Source organism: Stenella coeruleoalba, assembly GCF_951394435.1.
Source record: "Stenella coeruleoalba genome assembly, chromosome: 11".
NCBI lineage: Eukaryota > Metazoa > Chordata > Mammalia > Artiodactyla > Delphinidae > Stenella > Stenella coeruleoalba.
The window spans coordinates 87,069,233-87,081,521 of record NC_137157.1 but is presented as its reverse complement, the minus strand read 5'-3'; the positions used below and the strand labels follow the sequence as shown (position 1 = coordinate 87,081,521).

The 12,289-nt window shown below is 38.2% G+C and overlaps 1 long non-coding RNA gene across 1 annotated transcript in view; it reads right to left on the bottom strand.

The window, feature by feature from the left end:
• Positions 1–7,712, bottom strand: part of LOC307194672 — a 68,606-nt gene extending 60,894 nt beyond the window's left edge. Inside the window, exons 1-2 of the long non-coding RNA XR_013830605.1 lie at positions 7,432–7,712; positions 2,808–2,869 (exon numbers count right to left, since the gene is read on the bottom strand). This is a non-coding gene — a long non-coding RNA (uncharacterized lncRNA). The remainder of the gene's footprint in view (positions 1–2,807; positions 2,870–7,431) is intronic.
• Positions 7,713–12,289: the final 4,577 nt, after the last annotated feature.

The following is a 12,289-nucleotide window of genomic DNA, read 5'->3' as shown; positions in this document are numbered from 1 at the left end:
ATAATAGTTAATAAGTGAACTACCAAAACACAGTTGTTTACAATCCAGTACTCAGAGATCCCTCCCTTGAAAAAAATAAGAAAAACGCTGATGTTATAGAGGTACCCCAAAATACAGAGTTCTAAATGTCATCAAACAGGATGTGAAGCCACATTTTGGTAAATCATGTTCTATATTTCCACTAAATAACTAGAATAAATGTTACATAGCTGAGATCAGATGTGTTCGGTTGGCAACACCCATCCCTACACCGCCCAGCTTCAGCATCCATTTGTGGGAGCCAGATGGAAAATAGGGATAGAAAAGAATGGTTTTATATGTGGATTCCAGGGTCCAGAGGGGAACAAAGACACAGGATAATATCTAGTCCTTTTTACAGCCTGCCCCCAAGATTCAGTCTGAGCTATCATAGAGAAAAGGGCTGCAGAGAAAAGTTGAAGTGGCTGTTTGCAGAAGGAATTTCATGAGATTGGTGCCAGGTTAACAATGTCCAAGGCAGAGCTGGGGAAAGGGCATTTTATCATTTCTGTAAATAACACAACATGGCTCCAATGTGGCCGTAAAAATGGAAAGGAATTCAGTCAGATTTGGCAGAGATGTTACAGCTTTGGGAGCACAGTAAGAAAGTATGCTGGGTAGAGAAGCAGCCTTCCCACAGAGGCCACTGGAAAGCATCTTGCAACCAGCGGCTCTCAACAGGGAGAATTAAATGGAATAGCACCAGAGGGGTGTTAGGAACACAAGTGAATCCCAAGAATGACTGGGGAGTTTTAGAGGTTGTGCAAATGGAAATCACCTAGCTAACAAAATAAATATATAAGCAAGCATGGCCTCATTTAGAACCAAAAACACTGAAGTTTGGGGATATTTGGTCTATAGTCATAATGTATAAATTGATGTCCTTCTTATTCAAAGTTAACCATTCTAGTATGTGTGAGTGTGTGTGTGTATTTCACTTATCAGTCTGAAGTTTTCAGCTACTTGGACACCAGAATATAATCCTTAATTTAATCCAACTCTCTTTTCTCTTGATTATTCATTTTACCCAAATAGAAAACAGCAATATGCTTTTTTTTTTTTTTTTTTTTTGCTAAAGTACATTGAGCAGTGTGGAAAAAAAATTTTAATAGTCTTCCATTAATGAACACAAAATGTATTTGGGGACATGAAATGACACATAAAGAACAATTAAGAAATAGATCAAGAATATATGCTAACGTGCTCACAGAATAATTCTGGAAGAATACATAAAGACAGTGGTTTCTTCTGCAGAGGCGGACTGAAAGATAGGCATGGTTGGGGCACCTTCATTTCATGCTTAGCCATTTGTACAGTTTGAACTTTTTACCGTGTGTGTATTGCCCTTTCAAAAACAAAATAAATGAATTGTCTTTTTCTAAAGAAGTACAGAATAAAGTATTATAACCTAGTTATAATCTGTACAAGAGCATAAGTCATTGGAGTCAGACAAACCTGGCATTGCTAACTGATCTAAGCCTGTTAAGACTTTCAGAATTCTCTGGTTCTTTATGGTAGATGTCTATAATATTTGGAAATTAATAGTAGATGAGAGCTCTACCTACAGCCTTGTTAACAGGTAGGATACTATAATGAAAGTAAATCTTGGGCCAAATATTGTAACAAATACAAATATTTATTAGTAAGTAGGCACTAAAAATGCCATACAATCTTGGAGCTTGGTGGAAGTCCTTTAGACATTCACACATGTATCTCACAAGCATTACAGACATGAAAATATTTTAGCAACAGAATCAGCTAATCTTCTACTTGGAGCAGACAACAGAATCTTCCCTTAAGTGGTAGAGTGCTGAACTAAATGGACTGAGTGCTTTTTTAAAGAGTTTTAGGTTGATGGGCTTCCTAATTCTTATTAATATATAATATTATGATATAATATTCTTATGTAACATTTATAGAGGTATCTGCGTATCATTTCTAGTCAACAAACATATCTTAAATACTGCTTATTTCGCCAACAAAAATTTACTTCTAACAGATGCAGCACAGTATAGTCTTAGAGGATGTAGGCTCTGGAGTCAGACCGCCTGGGCTCAAATCTGGCTGTGCCACTTGCTAGCCACATAACCTTGAGCAAGTTATTTAAGTTCTCTGTGCCTCTTTTCCTTCATCTATAAAATAGGGATGCTAAATATGCCTACCTTGAAGGTCATTATGAGAAATAAATGAGTTCATGTTTACAAAGTGCTAAAATCAGTGTCTGGCAACTAATAAGGGCTATATTAGTACTTACTAAATATATTAAATTGGCACCTTTTAGGCTAATTAATGAACTCTCTAATGATGGGTTAGGATTGGTTAGGGTCAGGGTTACGGTTAGGGATTTCTTGCAGCCTTGGAAGATACAGATAGTGATTCCCTCTGGAACAAAGGGCAGGTATGATTACCACTCAAGAAAAAATGTTTGGATTTCCTAAAACTGGTGTTTGATTCCTGTAATACAACACATTGCATGTGCAAGTGTCATCCAGCCTTCTTTACGTCACCCTATGGGAACTAGATTTTAGAAACTGGTAAAGAAGTATTAATACTCTAATTACTGCTACTGCTATAACTAATAAACTATCCTTCATCTCTGACCCAAGGGTCTTGTGTCTTCTGCCAGCATCCATGCAGCTGTAGCAGGCAACTCATTAACTTACAAGTAGAGTACAAGCTTAGCCCTTCACAGTTTTTAATGATATTAAAGATGTATTTTCAGCAACCTTAGGCCAATAAACCTGAAAACTTAGATGAAATCAACAAATGTCTTGAAAGACACAACTTACCAGACCTCTTCATGACATTGGTGAAGGCAAATTTTTCTTAGGCCGGACACAAAAAACACTACCTATAAGAAGAAAATAAATAAATTAGATTTCAACAAATTAAAGTTTTTGCTCTTTGGAAAATATCATTGAGAAAATTAAAAGGTAAGCCACAGTCTGGGAGAAAATATTCATAATTGATATATCTTACAAAGTACTTGTACCAGAATATATAAAGAACTCTTCCAGCTCAATATGAAGTCAAACAACTTAGTTTTTTTAACGAGCCAAATATTTAAACAGAAACTTCTAAAAACAAGATATAGAAATGGTCAAGAAGCATATAAAAAATTCTCCACATCACTAGACAGCAGGAAAATGAAAAATAAAACTATAATGAGATATCACAACATACCCACTACATGATGGCTAAAATTTAAAAGACTGGCAATACCAAGTGTTGACAAGGATGTGGAACAACTACAACTTTGGTATGTTGTTGGTGGAAATGTGAAATAGTATACTGTAAACACTTTGGAAAGTAGTTTGGCAGTTTCTTATTGAGTTCAATGTATACTTATCATATGACCAAGCGTTTCTACTCCTAGATATTTCCCCAAGAGAAAAATATATGTAAACACAAATACTTCAATAAAAATTTTCATAGCAGCTATGTTCAAAATAGTCAAAAATGAGGCCATATATGACAAACCCATAGCAAACATCATTCTCAATGGTAAAAAGTTGAAAGCATCCCCTCTAAGACCAGGAACAAGACAAGGATGTTCACTGTCACCACTTTTACTTAACATAGTTTTGGAAGTCCTAGCCATGGCAGTCAGAGAAGAAAAAGAAATAAAAGAAATCCAAAATGGTAAAGAAGAAGTAAAACTGTCACTGTTTGCAGATGACATGATACTATACATAGAAAATCCTAAAGATGCTACCAGAAAACTACTAGAGCTCATCAATGAATTCAGTAGTTGCAGGATACAAAATTAATACACAGAAATCTCTTGCATTCCTATACACTAACAACGAAAGATCAGAAGGAGAAATTAAGGAAACAATCCAATTTACCATCACATCAAAAAGAATAAAATATTTAGGAATAAATCTACCTAAGGAGACAAAAGACTGGTACTCTGAAAACTATAAGACACTGATGAAAGAAATCAAAGATGACACAAATAGACAGAAAGGTATACCATGCTCTTGGATAGGAAGAATCAATATTGTCAAAATGACTATACTACCCAAAGCAATCTACAGGTTCAATGCAATCCCTATCAAATTACCACTGGCATTTTTCACACAACTAGAACAACAAATCTGTAAATTTATATGGAAACACAAAAGACCCCAAATAGTCAAAGCAATTCTGAGGAATAAAAATGGAGCTGGAGGAATCAGACACCCTGGCTTCAGACTATACTACACAGCTATGGTAATAAAAACAGTATGGTACTGGCACAAAAACAGAAATAAAGATCAGTGGAGCAGGATAGAAACCATAGAAATAAACCCACACACCTATGGTCAATTAATCTACAACAAAAGAAGCAAGAATATACAATGGAGAAAAGACAGTCTCTTCAATAAGTGGTGCTGGGAAAACTGGACAACTACATGTAAAAGAATTAAATTAGAACGTTCTCTAACACCATACACAAAGATAAACTCAAAATTGCTTAAAGACCTAAATGTAAGACTGGATACTATAAAACTCGTAGAGGAAAATATAGGCAAAACACTCTTTGACATAAATCACAGGAATATCTTTTTTGATACACCTCCTAGAGTAACGAAAATAAAAATAAACAAATGGGACCTAATTAAACTTAAAAGCTTCTGCACAGCAAAGGAAAGCATAAACAAGATGAAAAGACAACCCTCAGAATGGGAGAAAATATTTGCAAACAATGCAACCAACAAGCAATTAATCCCCAAAGTATAAAAACGGCTCATGCAGCTCTATGTCAAAAAAAAAAAAAAAATCAAAAATATCGGCATAAGATCTAAACAAACATTCCTCCAAAGAAGACATACAGGTAGCCCAAAAGCACATGAAAAGATGCTGAACATCACTAATTATCAGAGAAATGCAAATCAAAACTACAATGTGGTGTTACCTCACACCGGTCAGAATAGCCATCATCAAAAAGTCTACAAACAATAAATGCTGGAGAGGGTGTGGAGAAAAGGGAATCCTTCTACACTGTTGGTGGGAATGTAAATTGGTACAACAACTATAAGAACAGTATGGAGGTTCCTTAAAAAACTAAAAATAGAGCTACCATATGATCCAGCAATCCCACTCCTGGGCATGTATCCAGAGAAAACCATAATCCAAAAAGATACATGCACGCCAATATTCATTTCAGCACTACTTACAATAGCCAAGACATGGAAGTAGCCTAAATGTCCATCGACAGAGGAATGGATAAAGAAGATGTGGTATACATATATACAATGGAATATTAGCCATAAAAAATAATGAAATAAGGCCATTTGCACCAACATGGATGGACCTAGAAATTATCATACTAAGTGAAGTAAGTCAGAGAAAGACAAATACCACATGGTATCACTCATATATGGCATCTAATTTTAAAAAATGATACAAATGAACACATATACAAAACAGAAACAGACTTACAGATATAGAAAACAAAGGTATGGTTACCAAAGGGGAAATGTGAAGGGGGGATAAATCAGGAGCTTGGGATGCACATACTCACACTACTATATATAAGATAGATAACCAACAAGGACCTACCATATAGCACAGGGAACTCTACTCAATGTTCTATGATAACCTATATCAGAAAAGAATCTGAAAAAGAATGAATAAATGTATAACTGAATCACTTTGCTGAACACCTGAAACTAACACAACATTGTAAATCAACTATACTCCAATAAAAGTCAAATTTTAAAAAATAATCAAAAATGGAAACAAAAGCATTCAACAGGTGAATGAGTAAAGAAATTGTGGCATGTCATATAATGGAACGTTACTCATCATTAAAAGGAAAAAACTACTAATGCATACACAAAATGAATGAATCTTAAAACCATAACACTGAGCAAAAGAAGCCAAAAACTGAAGTGAATATACTGCATGGTTCCATTTACATGCAGTTCTAGAAAAAGCAAAACTAACCAATAGTGACAGAAATCAGATCATGAGCCTGGAGATGGAGAATTGGATTCAAAGCAGTATGAGAAAAGCATTTGAGGCTATAAAAATATTCTATATATTGTTTGGAGTGATGATTATAGGGAATATACACACACATATGCCAAAGCTCATCAAACCATACTGTTAAAATTGGTGCATTTTATTTTATGTAAATTATAGCTGAAGTGAGTTTTTTTAAATCATGACCACTTTCACTAGTTATAAAAGATTCAGTGGGTTTCAACCTCACTGAAACTTTGTCTAAAAGATATGAATGATACTATCTAATGTACTGGCAAGAAAATTATATTAAATAATTCATATAGACCATTTAGCACCATGCTTGGATCAAAGTAATAATAATAATATACCCCAAATAACTGCTGAGAAGGTTAAGAGTAGTATCGATGGTATTATCCATTAAGTTTCCCTGGGGAGATGATTTCTGAGAAAACCATTAATGAAAGACATGAATTATTGGGGAGAACATTCCATATAGAAAATGTCAGACAAAAGCACTGAGGTAAAATTGCCAAGATGAATATAGTAATGGGTATCCATCAGGTATATTCTTCTGGGTTAGACAGAAAATTGAGAAAGAAGTTATGGAGGAAGAGAAGGTAATAAGTTATAAGTCCAGAGATGTAAAAACTAGACTAGGAAATAACGGGACACATTAGACCAAGTACAGCAATGATATAGAGAGACTGGTGTTCAAAGTAGGCTATTCTGAAAACTATATGTAAAGTGAATAGAAGTAGGGCATGACTTCAGACAAGTAGAGGTAGAAACCTATCACTTCTCCATGCAAGAGGCAACAAGGCTTAGGTTAAAAGAGAGAAAACTAAGAATGTGCAAGAAACACTGTGGAGAAATATTTTCAGAAACTGATTCTAATTAGAAGCAAAAAAGAAAAAGGAGTTGCAAATAACTTCAAAGTCTTAAATTGGAAAAATGGGTTGTTCATTAATACTAATGCCCAAGTGCACAATATGTGCAGAAGGAAAACAAAAAGGAAAACTCAGAAGAGAAAGTTAGTATTTTAAAGAGAAAATAGAGGCTTCCAGGAAGATGGCGGAAGAGTAAAACGCGGAGATCACCTTCCTCCCCACAGATACACCAGAAATACATCTACACGTGGAACAACTCCTACAGAACACCTACTGAACGCTGGCAGAAGACCTCAGACCTCCCAAAAGGCAAGAAACCCCCCACGTACCTGGGTAGGGCAAAAGAAAAAGGAATAAACAGAGACAAAAGGATAGGGACGGGACCTGCACCAGTGGGAGGGAGCTGTGAAGGAGGAACGGTTTCCACACACTAGGAAGCCCCTTCACGGGCGGAGACTGCAGGTGACGGAGGGGGAAGCTTCGGGACTGCGGAGGAGAGCACAGCAACAGGGGTGCGGAGGGCAAAGCGGAGAGATTCCCGCACAGAGAATCAGGGCCGAACGGCACTCACCAGTCCGAGAGGCTTGTCTGCTCACCCGCCGGGGTGGGCGAGGCTGGGAGCTGAGGCTGGGAGCTGAGGCTCGGGCTTCGGTCCGGATGGGGGCGTGAATATAGCCTGCAGGGGGTTAGTGCGCCACGGCTAGCCGGGAGGGAGTCCGGGGAAAAGTCTGTATCTGCCAAAGAGGCAGGAGACTTTTTCTTCCCTTTGTTTCCTGGTGCGCGAGGAGACGGGATTAAGAGCGCTGCTTAAAGGAGCTCCAGAGACAGGCGCGAGCCGCGGCTAAAAGCGCAGACTCCAGAGACGGGCATGAGACGCTCAGGCTGCTGCTGCCGCCAACAAAAAGCTTTTGTGCGACCACAGGTCACCATCCACACCGCCCCTCCCGAGAACCTGTGCAGCCCGCCACTGCCAGGGTCTCGGGATCCAGGGACAGCTCCCCCCGGGAAAACGCACGGCGCGCCTCAGGATGGTGCAACGTCACGCTGGCGTCTGCCGCCGCAGGCTCCTCCCGCACTACGTGCCCCGCCCCCCCACCGGCCTGAGTGAGCCAGAGCCCCCGAATCAGCGGCTCCTTTAACCCAGTCCTGTCAGAGAGAAGAACAGACGCCCTCTGGCGACCTACACGGAGAGATGGGGCCAAATCCAAAGCTGAGCCCCGGCAGCTGTGAGAACAAAGAAGAGAAAGGGAAATCTCTCCCAGCAGCCGCAGAAGCAGCGGATTAAAGCTCCACAATCAACTTGATGTACCCTGCCTCTGTGGAATACATGAATAGACAACGAATCATCCCAAATTAAGGAGGTGGACTTTGAGAGCGAGGTTTATGATTTTTTCCCCTTTTGCTCTTTTTGTGTGTATGTGTATGCTTCTGTGTGAGATTTTGTGTGTATAGTTTTGCTTCCACCATTTGTCCTAGGGTTCTATCCATCCGTTTTTTTAATAATTTTTTTCTTAATAATTATTTTTTTATTTTAATAACTTTATTATATTTTAACTTATTTTATTTTATTTTACTTTATCTTCGTTCTTTCTGTTTTCCTTCCTTCCCTCCTTCCTTCCTCCCTCCCTCCTTTCTTTCTTTCTATCCTTTCTTTCTTTCTTCTTCTACTAATTCTTTCTTTCTACTTTTTCTCCCTTTTACTCTGAGCCGTGTGAATGAAAGGCTCTTGGTGCTGCAGCCAGGAGTCAGTGCTGTGCCTCTGAGGTGGGAGAGCCAACTTCAGGACACCAGTCCAGAAGAGAACATCCAGCTCCACATAATATCAAATGGCGAAAATCTCCCAGAGATCTCCATCTCAACACCAGCACCCAGCTTCATTCAACAAACAGCAAGCTACAGTGCTGGACATCCTATGCCAAACAACTAGCAAGACAGGAACACAACCCCACCCATTAGCAGAGAGGCTGCCTAAAATCATAAGTCCACAGACACCCCAAAACACACCACCAGACGTGGACCTGCCCACCAGAAAGACAAGATCCAGCCTCATCCACCAAAACACAGGCACTAGTCCCCTCCACCAGGAATCCTACACAACCCACTGAACCAACCTTAGCCACTGGGGACAGACACCAAAAACAACGGGAACTACGAACCTGCAGCCTGCAAAAAGGAGACCCTAAACACAGTAAGATAAGCAAAATGAGAAGACAGAAAAACACACAGCAGATGAAGGAGCAAGATAAAAACCCACCAGACCTAACAAATGAAGAGGAAATAGGCAGTCTACCTGAAAAAGAATTCAGAATAATGACAGTAAAGATGATCCAAAATCTTGGAAATAGAATAGACAAAATGCAAGAAACATTTAACAAGGACCTAGAAGAACTAAAGATGAAACAAACAACGATGAACAACACAATAAATGAAATTAAAAATACTCTAGATGGGATCAATAGCAGAATAACTGAGGCAGGAGAACGGATAAGTGACCTGGAAGATAAAATAGTGGAAATAACTACTGCAGAGCACAATAAAGAAAAAAGAATGAAAAGAACTGAGGACAGTCTCAGAGACCTCTGGGACAACATTAAACGCACCAACATTCGAATTATAGGGGTTCAAGAAGAATAAGAGAAAAAGAAAGGGACTCAGAAAATATTTGAAGAGATTATAGTTGAAAACTTCCCTAATATGGGAAAGAAAATAGTTAATCAAGTCCAGGAAGCACAGAGAGTCCCATACAGGATAAATCCAAGGAGAAATACGCCAAGACACATATTAATCAAATTGTCAAAAATTAAATACAAAGAAAACATATTAAAAGCAGCAACGGAAAAACAACAAATAACACACAAGGGAATCCCCATAAGGTTAACAGCTGATCTTTCAGCAGAAACTCTGCAAGCCAGAAGGGACTGGCAGGACATATTTAAAGTGATGAAGGAGAAAAACCTGCAGCCAAAATTACTCTACCCAGGAAGGATCTCATTCAGATTTGATGGAGAAATTAAAACCTTTAAAGACAAGCAAAAGCTGAGAGAGTTCAGCACCACCAAACCAGCTTTCCAACAACTGCTAAAGGAACTTCTCTAGGCAAGAAACACAAGAGAAGGAAAAGACCTACAATAACGAACCCAAAACAATTAAGAAAATGGGAATAGGAACAAACATATCGATAATTACCTTAAATGTAAACGGACTAAATGCTCCCACCAAAAGACACCGATTGGCTGAATGGATACAAAAACAAGACCCATATATTTGCTGTATACAACAGACCCGCTTCAGACCTAGAGACACATACAGACAGAAAGTAAGGGGATGGAAAAATATATTTCATGCAAATGGAAACCGAAAGAAAGCTGGAGTAACAATTCTCATATCAGACAAAATAGACTTTAAAATAAAGAATGTTACAAGAGACAAGGAAGGACACTCCATAATGATAAAGGGATCAATCCAAGAAGAAGATATAACAATTATAAATATATATGCACCCAACGTAGGACCACCTCAATACATAAGGCAACTGCTAACAGCTCTAAAAGAGGAAATTGACGGTAACACAATAATAGTGGGGGACTTTAACACCTCACTTACACCAATGGACAGATCATCCAAATAGAAAATTACTAAGGAAACACAAGCTTTACATGACACAAGAGACCAGATAGATTTAATTGATATTTATAGGACATTCCATCCAAAAACAGCATATTATACTTTCTTCTCAAGTGTGCACAGAATATTCTCCAGGATAGATCATATCTTGGGTCACAAATCAAGCCTCAGTAAATTTAAGAATATTGAAATCATATCAAGCATTTTTCTGACCACAACATTATGAGATTAGAAATGAATTACAGGGGAATAACCATAACAAACACAAACACATGGAGACAAAACAATACATTACTAAATAAACAAGAGATCACTAAAGAAATCGAAGTGGAAATCAAAAAATACCTGGAGACAAATGACAATGAAAACACGATGATCCAAAACCTATGATATGCAGCAAAAGCAGTTCTAAGAGGGAAGTTTATAGCTATACAACCTACCTCAAGAAACAAGAAAAATTTCAAATAAAAAATCTAACCTTATACCTAAAGGAACTATAGAAAGAAGAACAAACAAAACCCAAAGTTAGCAGAAGGAAATAAATCATCAAGATCAGAGCAGAAATAAATGAAATAGAAACAAGGAAAACAAGAGCAAGGATCAATAATACTAAAACTGGTTCTTTGAGAAGATAAACAAAATAGATAAATCATTAGCCAGACTCATCAAGAAAAAGAGGGAGAGGACTCAAATCAATACAGTTAGAAAAGAAAAAGAAGAAGTTACAACAGACACTGCAGAAATACAAAGCATCCTAAGAGACTACTACAAGAAACTCTATGCCAATAAAATTGACAACCTAGAAGAAATGGACAAATTCTTAGAAAGTTATAACCTTCCAAGACTGAACCAGGAAGAAATAGAAAATATGAACAGACCAATCACAAGTAATGAAATTGAAACTGTGATTAAAAATATTCCAACAGGGCTTCCCTGGTGGCGCAGTGGTTGAGAGTCCGCCTGCCGATGCAGGGGACACGGGTTCGTGCCCTGGTCCGGGAAGATCCCACATGCCGCAGAGTAGCTGGGCTCGTGAGCCATGGCCACTTAGTCTGCATGTTTGGAGCCTGTGCTCCGCAACGGGAGAGGCCACAACAGTGAGAGGCCCGCGTACCGAGAAAAAAAAAAAAAAAAACTTCCAACAAACAAAAGTTCAGGACCAGATGGCTTCACAGGTGAATTCTATCAAACATTTAGAGAAGAGCTAACACCCATCCTTCTCAAACTCTTCCAAAAAATTGCAGAGGAAGGAAAACTCCCAAAACTCATTCTATGAGGCCACCATCACCCTGATACCAAAACCAGACAATGATACTGCAAAAATAGAAAATTCCAGACCAATATCACGGATGAATATACATGCAAAAATCCTCAACAAAATACTAGCAAACAGAATCCAACAACACGTTAGAAGCATCATACACCATGATCAAGTGGGATTTATCCCAGGGATGCAATGATTCTTCACTACACACAAATCAATCAATATGATACACCATATTAACAACTTGAAGAATACAAACCATATGATCATCTCAATAGATGCAGAAAAAGCTTTTGACAAAATTCAACACCCATTTATGGTAAACAGTCTCCAGAAAGTGGGCATAGAGGGAGCCTACCTCAACATAATAAAGGCCATATATGACAAACCCACAGCAAACATCATTCTTAACAGTGAAAAACTGAAAGCATCTCCTCTAAGATCAGTAACAAGACAAGGATGTCCACTATCACCACTATTATTCAACATAGTTTTGGAAGTCCTAGCCACAGCAATCAGAGGAGAAAAAGAAATAAAAGGA